Source organism: Stomoxys calcitrans, chromosome 5, assembly GCF_963082655.1.
Source record: "Stomoxys calcitrans chromosome 5, idStoCalc2.1, whole genome shotgun sequence".
Classification (NCBI taxonomy): Eukaryota; Metazoa; Arthropoda; class Insecta; order Diptera; family Muscidae; genus Stomoxys; species Stomoxys calcitrans.
The window spans coordinates 12,289,911-12,308,602 of record NC_081556.1 but is presented as its reverse complement, the minus strand read 5'-3'; the positions used below and the strand labels follow the sequence as shown (position 1 = coordinate 12,308,602).

The 18,692-nt window shown below is 30.6% G+C and overlaps 1 protein-coding gene across 7 annotated transcripts in view; it reads right to left on the bottom strand.

Annotated features, from left to right (window-relative positions):
- The window catches only part of LOC106083434 (transcription factor collier), a 120,087-nt gene that overhangs the window by 14,589 nt on the left and 86,806 nt on the right, over nt 1-18,692 (bottom strand). The gene's annotated exons all lie outside the window — the stretch shown is intronic.

Sequence of the window (18,692 nt, the reverse complement as noted above, 5' to 3'; positions counted from 1 at the left end):
AGTACTACTACGTACGCTACGTAAATAAAATACTTTTGCTCAATAAACGGAACATAGACATATCGTATCTTCTGGCTGAGTTTTCCCCTTTTCTTTTGGTTTTGGCCATAGCACAACAAACGTCAACATTGTCCTTGTTGATTTTTTTTTTTTGGTGTTTTTTAATACCCGGTAGCTCTCTGCTAGGATAGGACTTACATAGTTGTAGCATATCAAGTGCACCCATTAATAAACCCCAGGGCGACAAATTGAATTCACACGGATAAATAAATTTGCCTAAGGCTATAAGTAACAGCAAAGGACTACGATATGGCAAACAAACACACAGCACTGGTAGTAGCAGCAGTAGTTCAACCAATATACTGGGTGACTGGCTGAGTGACTTTGAAAGCAGCCCACCCCAAACCCAGCCCAAAACAAACACCCTGCTAAATATGGCACAGCGGGTATCTATTTTGGTTCCTCTCTACTTTGTTCCTTTTTTTGGACGAAAAAAGTAAACGGCAACATATCATCATTTTAAATGTGAAAAAAAGAAGTTTGCAATCACAGAGCAAGGACACTTTCAAGGGAGGCTGTTTGCAACAAAATGAGCAAAGCCCATTCGGTGAGTGTGAGTGTGTCACAAATAGAAAACAACATAAAACGGAAACATAAGATCATTTTAATAACAAAACAATGAAACATAACAAAAATGTCCAAAAGGAAATACAAATGATATTAAGAGGGGCTGGGGGAAGTTTTTGTGTTGACACTCAGGCAGGCCGGCACTTGGCGTTGTGCCTTCAAGTGCCCATATAAGTGCGCCGCAGGATATCTCAACAAGAGGGGAAATGGTCTCTTATATCTGTTGGTTTTTTTTGCCGTTTCTCTCACAGGAAATTGACATTTGTCAGCAATTATGTAGCTCTAGTGTGAGGATAACATCAATAAATCTTTCAAAGGCCCGCCAACGTGTATGGAGTTTAAATTAACATAAATAATGATTTTTCATGGCGAGAAACTAAATCACTTATTAGAGCGCCTCACAGCGGGGAAGATGACACATATCCTAAGGAAGCAGATGGTTTACTAAAATTGAGTGTTATCCAAAAAGGGGTGTAAATGTTTGTTTTGAAATGAAGTTCAAAGAAAAAAATTACCGGTGTGATATAAAAAAAGGAAAAATTGGTTTTAAGAAGTTAAAAATTCGACGCTTTTGGAAAAATCCACTAAAAAGTATGATTTTGAAGCCTTTTATACGTTATTATTGGCGACACAGATTTTGAGGAGAGAAAGCAGTCCTTGGCCAGGATATATTCTGAATCGATACCGTTATCTAAACCAGATTTTTGTAGGGATCATTAAGTGAAAAGGTGACATAAGTTCTTTCACCGCAGAGTCATCAAAGAGAAAGCGAACAATCAAAGCTCCAAAAAAATGCGTGTTAATTCTGGTTCGAACATATCACCGATATTGCTAGAGCAAATAACAACTAAAATCCGAAATAAGGCAGTAGAAACTTTGGGGAATTTCTGGAAAGGATAAAAACTCTAATGGTGATTTCGATTCTGAAAAAAATGTTACACTAATGTTGCACTTATACGGGACAACATTTTGGGAATGCCGCCTTATCCCTCTCATAGTTTTACACTTTTTACATTTTCAATCGAACATGTTAATATGCCCGTATATTGTAATTTCAACCAAATAATGCTGTAAAATGTAGCAATGCATCTAATATGCCGTTAGCTAAATAAAACGCGATTACTTTTTCCTTTTTTTATGTATTTCTTTTTAATATTTTGCCAAACATTCTACAAATTGTTTTCTTCTTCTTCTTTTCAACCAATATTTGCTTGAACGGTGGCATGCACATGAGATGATAGCAGCTGATTTAAAGTGCGGCATTCTCCATCCTAGCCTAGCCACGGTGTAGAAAATGCAGCATTTTTTCACTTTCAGTGGGCAACACCCAACGAACATTTACCCGGTGGTGGGGTTACACTTTTTTGGAGAATCGAACACAACATTTCGATCTCAGTGCAACATGTCGAAAAAATGCTGCACTTTTTTTCACAATCGAAATCACCATAAGATATTGTAGACATGTCATTGTGGCTGTCTACTTCAATTCACCCCCAAAAAAAAGATGTGCGAACTCTGGTTCAATGATATTTATGATACCGCGATCGCTGGAATACGGATTGAGTAGAGAATGAATGGGTGGCAGGGGGGGGAAAGATTCTGGAAATTGTAAACCAAGCTGAAGAATAAAATGGCCAGAATCTGAGATATTGCTGGCAACTTCAATTTATTTTTTTTGAAATGAGAAATGGCACAAAAAATGTGCTGTGCATGGAGGATAATACAGAAGATTGCAGTTTTCGTGGTAGCAAGCACCGCGAATAGAAGCACATTGTGATGAGTATGCTGTAAAAGCTCCATGGTAGAGATAACTTTGGCTCAGAAACTCATGTGAGTAAGATCATAGATTGTTCTTAACATATAGTTGCAAATGCAAATTTGCCCATGAACATTCCATTAAGGAACAGGGGCAAATATAGTTAGGTTGCCAAATTACTTATGGTAAAAAGAAAGCGGCGGAGTTTAACGTGGCGTTAGCATGTCCGTATTCTCATATGTATTGGTGCCATTGCCTCTAATGTGGCGCCACAGCTTCTGGTGTGAATTGAACCCACAACCCCGTACGCGACTCATTCAGAAAATCTTTTTGTGCACAAAAGTGAAACTTTATTTACTGCTTAAGCTGCCATTAGACGTTAAGACATGTCATATGAGCTGTCACTTTCTGTATTCATAAGACTGTATTCATAAGAATAGAGCGCGCTCTAATCGGAATGGATTCTCATATGTATTGTACCATTTTTTATAGACATGTATGTTCTACATGTATGTTCGATGAAATAGAATATCGATTTGATCGAAAAAGGTGCATATTTATTCCAAAATCCATTTGCCATATTAAAATTTTCGTACTTATCACATGATGTGTACAAATTTCAGAGTTGCTGTTTTTGAAATTGCATATGACATGTCTTATCGTTAAATGGCACCTTTATCTATTTCAGTTTTAAATATCTGAATGATCTAAAGGAGGTCAAATAAAAAATAAATCTAACGAAGAGCTTGCCGTATGCGATGTATGATGTATCATCCATATGGGGTTGAACTTAATCTTACATTTCTGTCAGAACTTAACACCGTATACTAGTTTTTAACTTACTTTCCTAGTATATTACGCATATACGTTAAACCCTATATCTTTATATCCATCATTAAAATAACTAGCTAAAAGTATATCCAAAGACTAAATAATTGGCCTAATAATAATTAAGCAGTCACTTAAAAAAGGGGTCACAAAGAAGGCAGTAGCCTGCTTGGCAGTTTTAAAAATTGCTATAAGCCTTGCCTCAACTCTCCCTTTAAATAAAAAGTCCTTGCCTTTTCTGCCCTAAAGGAATTATTGTATAAACATGCTTAACACTTTGTTTGTAGCTTTGTAAAAACATACGAATTCTCATTTCAGGGGGAAAGTACTACAAAGTACTGTTGTTGTTTTATCTGCCAACACAGTATGAAAGTGGTCTCCAAACCATAGAAGAGTCAGCAGGACATGTTTTAAATGTTGTTTTGCTGCAAGTAGAGGGGTTTTTTTAATGTCATAACCAAAGTGACCGCATATGAATTTGGTATCGAAAGATATACATATGTATGTATGAATGCAAAAGTGTCTGCTCTAAATGAATAATATGATACAGGAATGCCAAATTGCCTTCATCACTTTCTACCTTCCCCTCACTTGGCCAATGATGATGGTGTTCGTGTCACATGTTTTGATATGTTCACAAGTTATTAAAACGTTACCATGCATATTTGCATTGCACATACATAACCCACAACATAAGAGTATTATGAATTTCCCTTGCTCTTCCTCTTTCTCTCTCACTCTCTCGCTCTTGTAGCATTTGCATATTTGCATTTAGTTAAAAGTCCCTTCAAGTTTGTTTTTGTTTTGTTTTCTATATTTTTTTAACAGGTAAATTCTAAACGCCATGTGAAGCAGCAACTCATATCATCATAACATCATACTTGTGTGCATACATATGCATATGAGTTTACTTTGACAAAATGCCCGCATTTCAACTGCAAATATTTAATAATACTGGCAACAATAATAATAATAGATGTCTGTCCTTGCCTGAACAGAAAAATGCATTTAGAAAATTAAAAAATTCTAGCCACCAAAAACAAAACGTTAACTTTAGAGCTCTCACTCTCCCACACTCTCCGTCTCTCTGACTCTCACCCACTATGAATTTGTAAGGGCAAAAAAGGTGGCATGCACATACAAACAAACAGCAAGAAAACAAGAAGTCAGCAAAAGTTTTGTCATCATTTAAAGCGATTACGAGGAGGCCATGCTTGGTCACGCGATATGCACTCGAAATTGTTACCACAGGCACTAAGGGAATGAAGTAGGGGAGGGGGAGGGGGGGAGTAGAGTAGAGTATGTTAAACAAACAGTATAACTGCTTATATCCTTATGACTACACAGCCATCAGCTAGCAACACACCAATTATATGTTGTTGAATATCCACGATATATGTGCACTCGATTAAATTCTGAGTTGATGATATGACTATGAAAACCTTTGGGCGAATTAGTTTTTGTTATAAATATTTTTAATAATTGCCTGCAGCTAAATTGTACAGAAAATGTATGACTTTCAATTATTATAAAACATTTTTTCTTCTATAGATAATTAGGCCAGGCATATTATCTTTTTAAATAATGAGAAATGAAATAGTTTAAGTCAAAATAGAAAAAAAAAGTAATACCTTAGAGTAGTAAACAGACATTTTGGTAGATAATAGTGTTTACAAGCACAGAGGAAGTACTGGAAATATGAAATACCAAAATTCTCTCTTAGGGTTTATACTCTATTCGGCTTTTCACGTAACTATCAAACTCTATATGAAAACATTCTAAATGAGAAATCTGTGACAAAATTAAAATAAAGGGTGATTTTTTTGAGGTTAGGATTTTCATGCATTAGTATTTGACAGATCACGTGGGATTTCAGACATGGTGTCAAAGAGAAAGATGCTCAGTATGCTTTGACATTTCATCATGAATAGACTTACTAACGAGCAACGCTTGCAAATCATTGAATTTTATTACCAAAATCAGTGTTCGGTTCGAAATGTGTTCAAATTTTGACAAATTTTGTTCAGCGATGAGGCGATGTTTAAGGCACAATTAGTCCTAGGGTAATATGACAGGAATATGTTGATGCAGAAAAATTTCCGTTAGTATGTTTAAGTAAATAAAGATATTTTGTTGAAGTTTTTCACAACTTAAAACAGAGTTCCCTGTTTTAGGACAAAATATTGAACATATTTTAAAACAAAACTTCCATGATATTTTCTCTAGAAACAAAATGTTCATAAAAATTTCTTTAGACAAAACTTGCACAAAATTTTAAATTGCTGCACACATGAATCAATTAACATTTTCTTAAAGCACATTGATTGCGTTCTAAGAAATTATTGTCATGAACTCTATATCAATTCGTTTGTCTTTTCTTTATAAGTTTTTTTTGGAAGTTAAAAAAAAAGTAAATTAAAAAAATTAAATTCTAAATTACTGCACACATGAATTAAATTAACATTTTCTTAAAGCAGATTTATTCTGTTTCATGAAATTATTGTCATGAAGTTTGTATCAATTCCTTTGCATTTTGTTTAGAATGTTTTTGGGGAAGTTAAAAAAATTATTAAAAAAAAAAATTGTAAATTGCTGCACACATGAACCAAGTTAACATTTTCTTAAAGCAGATTTATTTCGGTCAAAGAAATTATTGTCATGAAGTCTGTATCAATTTGTTTGTCTTTTCTTTAGATTTTGTTTTTAGAAGTTTAAAAAAGACAATATATTAAAAAAATAAAATTTTAAATCGCTGCACACATGAATCAAGTTAACATTTTCTGAAAGAAGATTTATTCGCTTCCAGGAAATTATTTCCATGAAGTCTGTATCAATTCGTTTATTTTTTGTTTATAATGTTTTTTAAAGAATTAAAAAGAAATTATAAAAAAAATAAAATTCTAAATTGCTGCACACATGAATCAAATTAACTTTTTCTTAAAGCAGATTTATTCCCTTTCAATAAATTATTATCATGAAGTCTGTATCAATTGGTTTGCTCAAATAAATTTACTTTTTGTTTGTTGTTATAAGAAAATCGGCCAATATATATTTTTCCAATTGTTAAGTTAATGCCATTTAAACACAAAGCTTTAATATAATGTGAGCAGTCGTATCTAATACCAGCTGTAATATAATGAATTCACAATTCAAAATAAAGAACAGCTAGTGTGAAAGATGTCAAACCTGTGTTTGTGTCGTGCTTACATCGTAGACACGTTTTCACGATATATTCGATAAAAGTACGACCAATCAATGTCTGGCCCTTGAAGCCTACACACCTAACATGGTTGAAAAGTCTTCTAACCAAAGACGCGTCCCGTAGTGTTTGGTGTGTTGTGATCTCTGGCTTTCCTTTTCTTTTTTCAATAAGCTCGTCTCAAAAGAGAAACAAATGAAAATTTTTGAAATGAAATGATCTTCGCCCTAAAAGGCAAAAGAAACCAATAAGGAAAGACAAAAGTTCGGCGGAGCCGAATATATATATAATACCCTACACCTACCCTACAAATATAAATTCGGCCAATAGATATATGTATATGAGAGCTATATCCAAATCTTAACCGACTTTTTTTTTTTAAAAAGATCCTTTGAAAATTGTTGTTAATAAGGCATAAGTAAAAATCCGATGATAAATATATATGGGAGCTATATCCAAATTTGAACCGATATTGATGAAATCTTGCAGATATGTTAAGATCAGTAACAAAACAATCCGTGTGCAGATCGGTTGAAAATTGTAGCAATTACGGTCATTTAAGTGCAAATCGGGCGATACATATATATGGAAGCTATATCTAAATCTGAACCGATTTTGATGATATCCTGGAGATATGTTGAAATCAGTAACAAAACAATCCGTGCCAAATTTTCTGCAGATCGGTTGAAAATTGTAGTTTCTACGGCCATTTAAGTGGAAATCGGGCGGTACATATATATGGGAGCTATATCTGAATCTAAACCGATTTCGATGAAATCCTGCAAATATGTTAAGATCAGTAATAGAACAATTCATGCCAAATATTGTGCAGATCGGTTGAAAATTGTAGCAACTACAGCCATTTAAGTGGAAATCGGACGATACATATAAATGGGAGCTATATCTGAATCTGAACCGATTTTTACCAAAATCAATAGACAACAAATACGTCCCGTATCTTGATTACGAGAATACATGGACTCACAGACGGATAGACGGACATGGGTAAATCTTTTCAGAAAGTGATTGATGACTCGATCGGTATACTTATTAATGGGTCTAGCTCTTCTCCTTCATCCAAATGCACAAACTTATAATACCCTGTATCACAGTGGTAAATTTTTAATTCAAAAATGCAGCACACAAGAGAAAACTTTTAAATATTGGTTGCCCAAAAAGTAATTGCGGATTTTTTAAAAGAAAGTAAATGCATTTTTATTAAAACTTAGAATGAACTTTAATCAAATATACTTTTTTTACACTTTTTTTCTAAAGCAAGCTAAAAGTAACTGCTGATAACTGACAGAAGAAGGAATGCAATTACAGAGTCACAAGCTGTGAAAAAATTTGTCAACGCCGACTATATGAAAAATCCGCAATTACTTTTTGGGCAACCCAATATTAAAGAAAAAAATGTATGAAAAGTTCCCTAAAAAAAATTCCAAATAAATTTTTTCTAAAGGCAAAATTTAAATAAAATATTTTCTTTAGACAAATAAATAAAATTTTTTTCAAAAACAAAATTTCATTGAAATTCTTTGAACAAAAAAAAATTTAAATTCTCTCTAAAAAGGTAAAATTTCATTAAAAGTTAGCAATATTCTAAATCCTGCTTACTTTAAAATATGCATAACATAAAACAAAAATAGCCGCAGTGCTCAAAATCTACAGACTTCTTCTCACAGCGCTTTAACTACTGCCAAACCCAACCCAGCCACTAACTGAAAGGTTCATATGAAGGCCATCTGTTGCCTGACTAAATCATAATGATGTCCATGATGATAATGATAAACATCATCAGTCCATACATAACTAATTTCTATGCCACTACCTTGGTGGTGACCACTTTAATGACATTAAAATCCGTCATCAAAGCAACAGGAGCAAAAGCAAGTAGTGGTCAACCCAAGACAAAAAACCTGACCAAGAAAACTCCCATAATTTTAAAGTCAACCAGCGTTCGCGCAAAACCCGGGCAACAACAATGCAACCGCCACTAAAAGTGGAGTGGAGAGCTGCAAAAAAGCTAACAAAAGGGTTTACATGATGAAACCACACACCGTGAAATGCGAACAATAATACAACATTAAAGCTACAGTGGTGAATCCTTAAATTCATTTAATTCTTGAACTCACACGATGCACGCATATTTTCATCGCCCCATAAAACATTGGAATAATTTCAAAGTCGCCTTGCAGAAAGGGAGACAATGGCAATCATCATCATCATTGTCATGATGATTATGATGATGATGGTGACGACGTCGCCCAACTTAGGTGACCAGTAGAGAAGAAGAAGAAGTCTAAAAACCTTAAACAAAAAAAATAAATATGTGAGACAAAAGTGTCGCCGTTGTTGTAGTTCAAGAGTTGCTACAACTAACAAATCATAAACAAAACAAAAATAACAACAACAACAACAACAACAGCAGCAGCAACAGCAAAGAAACTCTGGCAGCCTAAATGAGACCGCCGCCAACACTCGCAAAATGTCACTCAGCACCATTGGAACTGAAGACAGCTTGCTTTACTTTGGATTCCTTAGAGCGTATCTTGGCACTGTTTCTGCTCTCTTGCAGTGGCATAATTTGAAATTCGGTTTTTCTGACTGATTTAAAACAATTGCAATTTTCTTGGACCCTGGAGCTTGGCAGTCACAACCAACAAATTCATCAATAAAACATGTGCATAAGGAAAAGTAACAACAACTCTGCTAAAGCAGCTAAAAATCCTAAAGGGAAGCCTTTTTTTTATAAATCCTATACGTATGTATATCTGTATAAGTTGTGCTGCCAACCAGTTATGATGGGAGAGTCAAGATCCAAGAGTTTGTCTGCTCTTCCTATATGTTGTACAACATGATGAGCTGCTATTCAATGGTAGAGTAGTGTAATCCGTAATGCTGTTGTGTGATTGATCCATATTCCCTTTCTTTCACATTAGTAACAAACTGGCCAAGGGCAAGAGGAATACAAAATTCCTATACTATAGTTGTCACTGTACAGTGGTAAAAAAAAGAGAACTAATTTTTTACTTGACAGCTCCGCAAGAAACCTTTAAAATCTATTCAAGACAAAGTGATATAATTATTGTCCGGGAAGTCTTTTGAAGCTGATAAATTGTGATTAAAGAATATGTCAAACTCTTCCTTGTGTGCAGTAAAAACATAAAATTGTTTAAAAAATATTTTAGAAAATCATGTTTTCTTCGTAACTTCTAGAAGAAAACTCCAAAGCTATGGCAAATGAATTGATATAGTTGCCATAAGACCTTTTTCTGAAAGCAGATTGAATCTCTTTAAAGAATATCTTCAATGAGTTCATGTGTGCAAAATTTTAAACTAAAAAAATTAAATTTATTTTTTGAAGAAAACTTCAAAATAAAAAAAAAATATATATTTAAATCAAACGAATTGATACTGACTTCAGGGTAGTGATTTCTTGGATCGGGCTACATCTGCTTTAAGAAAACGTTAACTTGACGCCTGTGTGCAGAGCTTTAAAATTGTAATATGTTAGCAATTTTTTTTAGCTTCCAAAAAAATACTCTAAAGAAAAGCAAAATGAATTGATTCAAATGTCTTATGACCTGTTGCTGAAAGCTGCCTAACTCTTCTCTAAGAATATCGTAAAAAAGTTCATGTGTGCAGGAAATAAAAATATTTTATTTAAGCAAAACGAATTGATACAGATTGAAACGAATTGACATAAATATTGTACTACTAGTTTCCTTGAGCTAATAAAATCTAATTTAAGAATATGTTAAAATTTTGCTTGTGTGCAGTCAAAAAATTGTTTAAAAAATATTTTAGAAAATCATGTTTTCTTCTTAACTTCTAGAAGAAAACTCCAAAGCTATGCCAAATGAATTGATATAGTTGGCATAAGACCTTTTTCTGAAAGCAGATTGAATCTCTTCTAAGAATAACTTCAAGGAGCCCATGTGTGCGAAATTTTAAGATAAAAAAGTTAAATTTATTTTTTGAAGAAAACTTCAAAATAAAAAAAAATATATATTTAAATCAAACGAATTGATACTGACTTTAGGGTAGCGATTTCTTGTAGCGGGCTACATCTGGTTTGATAAAATGTTAACTTGACGCCTGTGTGCAGAACTTTAAAATTTTAATATGTTAACAATTTATTTTAACTTTCAAAAAAATACTCTAAAGAAATGCAAAATGAATTGATTCAAATGTCTTATGACCTGTTACTGAAAGCTGGTTGACTCTTCTCTAAGAATATCATAAAAAAGTTCATGTGTGCAGAAAATTAATATTTCGGCTTACGGATCAAAAACTTGAATTAATTTTATATTTTAGTACATCTATATTAGTACATCTATTTTAGTACATCTATTTTAGTACATCTATTTTAATACATCTATTTTAGTACACCCTGTTTTTATTACAGCTGGTTGTAAGGTACTGGGGACATTTGAGATTGTATGACCGCTTTGTATTTGCCATTTTATAGCCTAAGCCCTAGAAAAATAAAATGGCATTACCTTGGATTTTTTATAAATTATTAAGTTTGCTAATTTTCGTATAAGAAAAGCGAAAAATTTTATGCAAAACGAATTGATACAGACTTCTTGGTTATAATTTCTTGGAGTTTATTAAATCTCATTTAAAAATATTGTTAAATAACTCTTGTGTGCAGCAAATTTAAATTTAATTTATAAACAAATATTGGTAGCCCATTTTACTAGCATCCAAACGAACATTCTATGAATATGGCAAACGAATTGATTTAGATGCCATGAGCTCTTCTTCTGAAAGCAGGTTAAATCTAATTCCAGAATGTCATAAAGGAGTTCATGGGTGCAGGTTGTTATGACTAAAAAAAATTCCACTTATTTTTTGATAATTACAAATACAAAATGAAATGGTCGGAATGCGAAAAGAGAAGTCAAACGAATTGATTCGGATATCACAGAGCACATTACTTCAGCAAATTGGATGTACTTTCACAATATGTTATGCTGGTTCTAGTGTGCAGCATTTAAAATCAAAAAGAAACAATTTTTTTCAAAAAATATTGTATCAAACATGTTTTGAACTTTCAAAGAAGTTTTAAAAGCTAAGACAAAAGAATTGATCTGGATGTCGAAGAGGAAAATTTTTTAAGCCAATTGAATATGCTTTCAGCATGTTTTATGCTGGTTCTTGGGTGCAGCATTTAAAATAACAATATAATTTTTTTACCAACAAATTGTAGTAAACATATTTTTAGCTTGTAAAAGAAATTTTAAAAGCTAAAGCGAATTGATTCACTTTGTTTCAAGCATATAAAATTAGGTCAGTTAAATGTGCTTTCAGAATTTGTTATGCTGGTTCTTGTGTGCAGCTTTTAAAACTAAAAAATAACTTTATTTTAAAATAAAAAATACTGTAGTAAACATATTTGAAACATTTTTAAAGAAGTTTAAATAGTTAAGCCAAAAGAATTGATTCGAAATCGAACAGCACAATTCTTTTAGCTAATTGTATGTACTTTTAGAATACGTCATACTGGTTCTTGGGTGCAGCTTTTAAAATTAAAAAAATAACTTTATTTTACAAAGTACTGTAGTAAACATATTTGTAACTTTCAAAAACCAAACGAATTGCTTCGGATATCTGAGAGCACAACATTTGAAGCCAATTGTATGTGCTTTTAGAGTATATAATGTTGAAAAAAAAAGAAATTAGAAGCTTTTGTAGCAAAATTTTTTTTAACTTCCACAAAAAATTCATTCTTATGTCATGCCGCCTATTTGTTTAAGCAGATTGAATCTTCTTTCAGAATATGCCAAGTTGTTTCTTGTGTGCACATTTAAAAACTAGAAATTGTAGTAAAAACTTTGAACATTCATTCGCATTGCCATGTCTTTCTATCAAGTTTTTGGCTTTTCTTTTTCTTTTTTTTGCTAAAATTTTTACCAACCACTGTGCCCTGTCCTCTCATCACTCAGCTTTAAGCATTGATGACTGACTGTCAATACGACATTTGGTCATTTGAGTGAGTTTTTGTGTGACTCCTGCTGTTGCTGCTGCTACTTACTAACTGTTGGTTTTAACAATTGTTTTGTAATAACAATACCAGGCAATTTTGTGGCCCAAAAGCTGGGTGACAAGTCACCAACGCACACTCGTTCGCTCTGGGGCTCTATGGCCATGGTAACTTGGGGCTCTACATTATTTATGCGATTTCTGGCAATGGATGGCCAACAAAACGAAGCAACGATCGATTGATCGCATCACCATCATCATCAGCATCATCTAAGTGGCAGGGACCTCCACTGAAGTTTGCGCTTTACGCGCTATTTGCAACACTACTCTACATGAACATAGATCAAATCACTAAATCGCCGGCATAATAATAAAACTTCTTGGCAGTGGCAAGAGCAAGTAGGGTGAGGGGGCACAAAAACCAACTGATTTTCAATGCCTCACTTGTAGTAATCGCTGGACGCTTGATATCCAACGATTGATCGATCGATGATCACTTTGCCATTTCAAACAAAAAAAGAGGTGATCAAAAAAAAATGTATAACAAAGATTTGTGGCGGATCATCGTTGGATCAGAAGAATACATTTCATGCCATAAGCTGAAGGATAAGGATTTTGTAAACGCACAGCCGCCACTTCCTCTATGCGCAGGTCAGGCGACATGTGCACATGCGTAAGCTGACCATTAATCTAAACGAGTACCTACCCACATACATACACACATGTGTTGCTTATGAATTGTAACGCGTGCTAGATTATAACGAGATGTATCCTTTTGTCTTTTTATGCGCCTTTAAACTTTTTTTCGGCATTCATTTTTTGTTGCGGTGGTATAAAATGAATTAATTTAATAAAAACAAGGCAAGCATGAGGAATTTTTATATACATACACTGAGAGAAAAAGGCACAAAAAACTAAAAATTATGAAATTTCACATAAATTTCATGATTATGGACTACTGACATGTAGGTTTCTCTAATGCCAGTGATAAGGAAATTTATAAAAGAACTAAAATGTTTTTTTTTTGTAATTGAATTAAAAGCATATATAAAAACTAGTATTCTTTTAATTAGAAAAGGAATTATTTTATAAATTTTTTTTATTTTCGAAATTAGAAAGAAAAATTGGTCTCTAAATTTTTCTGAATAATAAAAAACATTTTCAAGATTTATAAATTTATCTTTCAAATTCGAAAGAAAATTAATTTTCCAAGATTAAAAAAGCATGCATTTTCCAAATTTCAAAGAAAATATCTTGTAAAACTTATTTACTACGTGTATGTCCCTCTTTTCAACATAACTTAGCCTATTTATAAATTTTTTAGAAAATTTATTCCTGAAATTTAAAATTAAATAAATTTTTTTTAGTTAAAAAAAATCTTAAAAATTATTTTTTGAATTAAAAAAAATATATTTTCCTAAATTGAGGATATTTTTATATTTACTTTAAAGAAAAATATTTTTTTTAATTAAAAAAAAAAATTATTTCTTAATTTCAAAGGGAATTTTTTCTGAGTTTTAAATAGAATTTCTTTTCTTAATTTTAAAGAAAATTTATTTTAAAAAATTTTTGAAGAAATTTAATTTTTGAAAATTTTTTAGTAAAAAATATTTTCTTAATTTTAAGAAATTTTTCTGGTTAAAAAAAATATTTTCTAAATTTTAGAATTTTTTTATTTGAAAATATTTTCTACATTTTATGAATTTTTTAAGGAGAATTGGTTTTCTTAATTTTAATTATATAAAATTATTTAAAAATTATTAAACAAATTTGATTTGTGGAGATGGGGATGAGCTATAGACGGTTGAATACATATTGTGGGTTTGCCCATAAATTACGGGGTTAGGTGCAGGATTATGGCTAAACGAACACTTTTCTAGGTCTAAATTATCTTCAGACACTTATTCCTTTCGCCATTGTTAACAACTAAAGCTTTAAATGGCAAATAAAAGGAAACTCTCCATCACGCATGGGCGCCGTTTTGTAATGTATTTTGGCTTCTTCATTCTAATATCTGACATTGTACTGACGTGAATTTTATCTGGGTTCTTCTGCGCTTTTTCAACCTTTTTTGGGGCAAAACCAGGTACCCGGAGTAAAGTTCCCAGAGTAAAAAAATGTTTTCTTAATATTAGGATTTTTTTTTGTTTTAAAAAACAGTTCCTACATTTTATGAAATTTTTTAAACAAATTTTATATTTTAATTTTAAAGAAAAATTGTTTAAAAAAAATTTTAGAGAAATTTCGTTTTTAAATTTTTGAGAAATTTTTTAGTAAAAATATTTTCTCAATTTTAAGAACTTTTACTAGTTTAAAAAATATTTTCTGAATTTTAGGAATGTTTATTTTTTTTGAAAAATATTTCCTATTTTTTATGAATTCAACATACATTTATTCAACATATATATATTCTACGTTTTTAAGTAATTGTCTACACTTTAAAGATTTTTTTCTAATCTTGAAGAAAATTTATTTTTTTACTTGAAAGTTTTTATTTTCTAAATTCAATTTTTCTTTAAAATTTAGAAAATAAATAGCTTTTGGAAAAAAATTTTAAATTAAAAATATTTTCTAAAAAGATTAATTTATATTAATTTAATTTAAAAATATTTTCTCAATTTTAAGAACTTTTACTAGTTTAAAAAATATTTTCTAAATTTTAGGAATGTTTATTTTTTTTGAAAAATATTTCCTATTTTTTATGAATTCAACATATATATATTCCACGTTTTTAAGTAATTGTCTACACTTTAAAGATTTTTTTCTAATCTTGAAGAAAATTTATTTTTTTACTTGAAAGTTTTTATTTTCTAAATTCAATTTTTCTTTAAAATTTAGAAAATAAATAGCTTTTGGAAAAAAATTTTAAATTAAAAATATTTTCTAAAAAGATAAATTTATATTAATTTTAAATTTGGAAAAAAATAAATTTAAAATTAATATAAATTAATCTTTTTAGAAAATATTTTTAATTTAAAATTTTTTTTCCAAAAGCTATTTATTTTCTAAATTTTAAAGAAAAATTATTTACTAAATTTAAAATTAAAAAAATATTTTCCAAAATCTGAAATAAAAAAAAAATATTTTTTTTGAAGAACATTTATTTTCTGAATTTTAAAGAAAATTTATATTCTTAATTTTAAATTTATTATTAAAATTTATTTTCCTAATTTTAAAAAAACTATTTTCCTATTTTTAAAGAACATTTTTTTATTAAAAAAAATAAATGAAATTTTTGTTTTCAAATTTTTTAAAATTTTTTAAAATTTTGTTGCCAAAACTATTTTCTTAATTTTATGATTTCTATTAAAATAAAAATATTTTCGAAGTTTAAAAAATATATGTATTAAAATATATATTTTTTTAAATATTTTTATACACTTTTCTTTTATTTTTGAGAAAATGTATATTCTAAAATTTTTCTAAATTTTAGAACTATTCTTTGAAATTCAAAAGTTTTATAAATTTTCAAATTATTTTTACAAAATAAATTTTTTTCTAAAATCTAAAATTTTTGTCTAAAATTTAAGGATTTTTTCTAAAATTTAAATTTTTTTATAAAATTTAAGAATTTTTTTCTAAAATTTAAGAATTTTTTTATAAAATTTAAGAATTTTTTATAAAATTCAGGAATCTTTTTTCTACTTTTGACAGACTATTTCCTAATTTCTTAAAATGTTCTTCCTTAATATCACGGAATTTATTCATATTCTACAAAAATTTATTTCCTAAATTCTAACGATTTTTTCCTAAAATCCTAAAAAAAGAATCCTAAAGAATTTTTTTTTTTCAAAATTTTAAAGACTTGTTTTTTTCAAAATTCTAAAGAATTTTTTTCAAAATTCTAAAGAATTTTTTTCAAAAATCTAAAGAGTTTTTTTCAAAATTCTAAAGATTTTTTGTTTTCAATATTCTACAATAAATAATTTTACCTGAATGCTAAAGAATATTTACCTCAATTTTACAGAATTTTTTTCGGGCTTCTAAAGAATAGTTTCCCAAATTCTAAAGAATTTTTCCACACTCCAAAAGAATTTTTCCAAACTTCTAAGAATTTCTCCTAAATTTTAAAGAATTTTTCTTAAATTCTAACGAATATATTTAATAAATGCTAAAGTTTTTTCCTCAATTCAAGAAAGGACAATTCTTATAAATGCTAAATAATTTTTCGAAAATTCTAAAGAATTCTTTCCCAACTTTTAAAAAAATTTTATTTTCTCAATTTTAAAGCATTTTTTCCTATAAAAAATTTTGTAAAAATTTTAAAGAAAATTTCTTGTCTGCTATTGTATGGCAGCCTAAATATATTTATTTTTACCATTTTTTTATTTTTTTTTTTGTTGGGTGTATTTTTTTTCTGAGTGTATTTTTGCCATTCTCTCTCTTTTATTTTTAGTTTTGTGCCTAGCTCAAGAAAATCCATGATCAAAAGGATTTTGTTTTTGTACAATAAATGCATATAGACGAACCTAGGTACTGCTATATGTGTGTAATACATATCCAATTGTTTTGTTGTTGTTGTTGTTGTTGCAAACTGTGGGGTTTTAAAAAAAAGGCGGCATTTCAAAGGCCTTTTCTTAAGTTTAACTAGGTTTGTCTGTCCCAGCGTTCAATGGAGCAGTATAGCCCAGAGCAGTGCCATGTCGTGAGTGTGTTAAGCCACTGTGGTCTCACAACTGATTGACGAGTGCTAAGATGCCGCCGACAATCTTTTTCAAGTAACGATCAACTATCACGATGAGCTGACGACGATGAGCTGACGATGTTTGCTGCTGATCGCCATCCAATATCCACATCTTGAACAAAGCCAAACGTTGAAATCACTTAAACAGCAAGGGAACAACATGACAAACATGGCTAGAGTTTTCCCCTTATAGTTCCTAGTTGTTGTCAAAGGCCAAGACAAAAGCTAGCATAAAACTATCTATGGGCCTCTGGCTGGTGGTTGGTAGTGGTGATGGTAAAAGTTTACATACATCCCCACAGCTTTGGCTATAAGATAACTGTGAGAGCCTAATAACATTTACCAACTTCAGCTACTGGACTTTACTCTGGCAGTCATATTTGGTTTGGCGGATTAACCATTTTGGTAGATTTCGACTTGTTAAGAAAAACTTGAGCAGATCATATTCAATACATACGCGTATGTATGAAGGCATGTGTCATTATATTGCTGCAAGACATGTGTGCTCGTGTGTGTCGGTTGCATTTTTTGCACATTCTTTTATATGGTCTTAATGTAAATACATGAAATTATTATTAACGTTAAATATTTGTAGCCTAGTGTATGGCCTGTGAGAGTAAATGTGCACGAATGTCCAACATCCCGGCTGTCAATACCAAACAATTTTCAATCTTTGAAACGTGCGACATTCCATAACGTCCAATTGTTGTGATGTTTTATTATTAATCCTGTGACAATCAAAATGTCTTGACCAACCTAAGGTACATCAAATCATTAAAGAAGTATCGCAAATGTTATGAAAAAAAAGAAGGAAATATAAATAATAATCAATTGGGGAGGGATTTGTGCTACTGATGAAAAATTTTAAAGAAAATTACTATAAAATCATAGATTTTAAAAATTTAACTATTTTATGAAAAAAAAAAATCATTTAAAACATTGCTGCAAAATATAATTTTTAGTTGCACACATAAACCGGAAGAACGCCTTCTGACAGTGGATTTGAAAATCTTAATTTTCTATTATTTGTCATTTTCATATTAATTAATTTTTTTGTTAAAAACTTTAAGTTATACAGAAGTAGTTTAATTTTGTTTTTAATTGCTTTATTTTATAATACCATCATAAGAATTGATTTTGAGAAATAGGAAAGATAAATTTGTAGTCTGGGGTCTAAAGTTCAAGAAATTCGTAAGGTTGTTCATGTGTGCAATAGTTGGCCATTATGCTGCTACTATATTAAAGTAGTTGAATTGTTTATGGGAAACTATGAAGTAGAGAGTTTAGCTGAAGGTCTCTTGATTCTAAAATAGTCACGTTGGTTCATGTGTGCATTGAGTTAAGTCGACATCGGTTAAAAACGCATGGTCATTTAAGAAAAATTAATTTTCCATAACAAAATTTTGTGCAGAGATACCGGATTTGGCTGCACACATGAACGAGATGTGTAAAATTCGAACGTGCAGTCGAAACGTTAAATTTTGTGTTAATTGCATTGTGTATATCAATTCGTTCAAAACTCATGTGTGCAGAAAAAATATTATATATACTTATGCAAAAGAATTGATAATGGGAAAATATAAATAGATTTTTTCACCTCTGGGCCT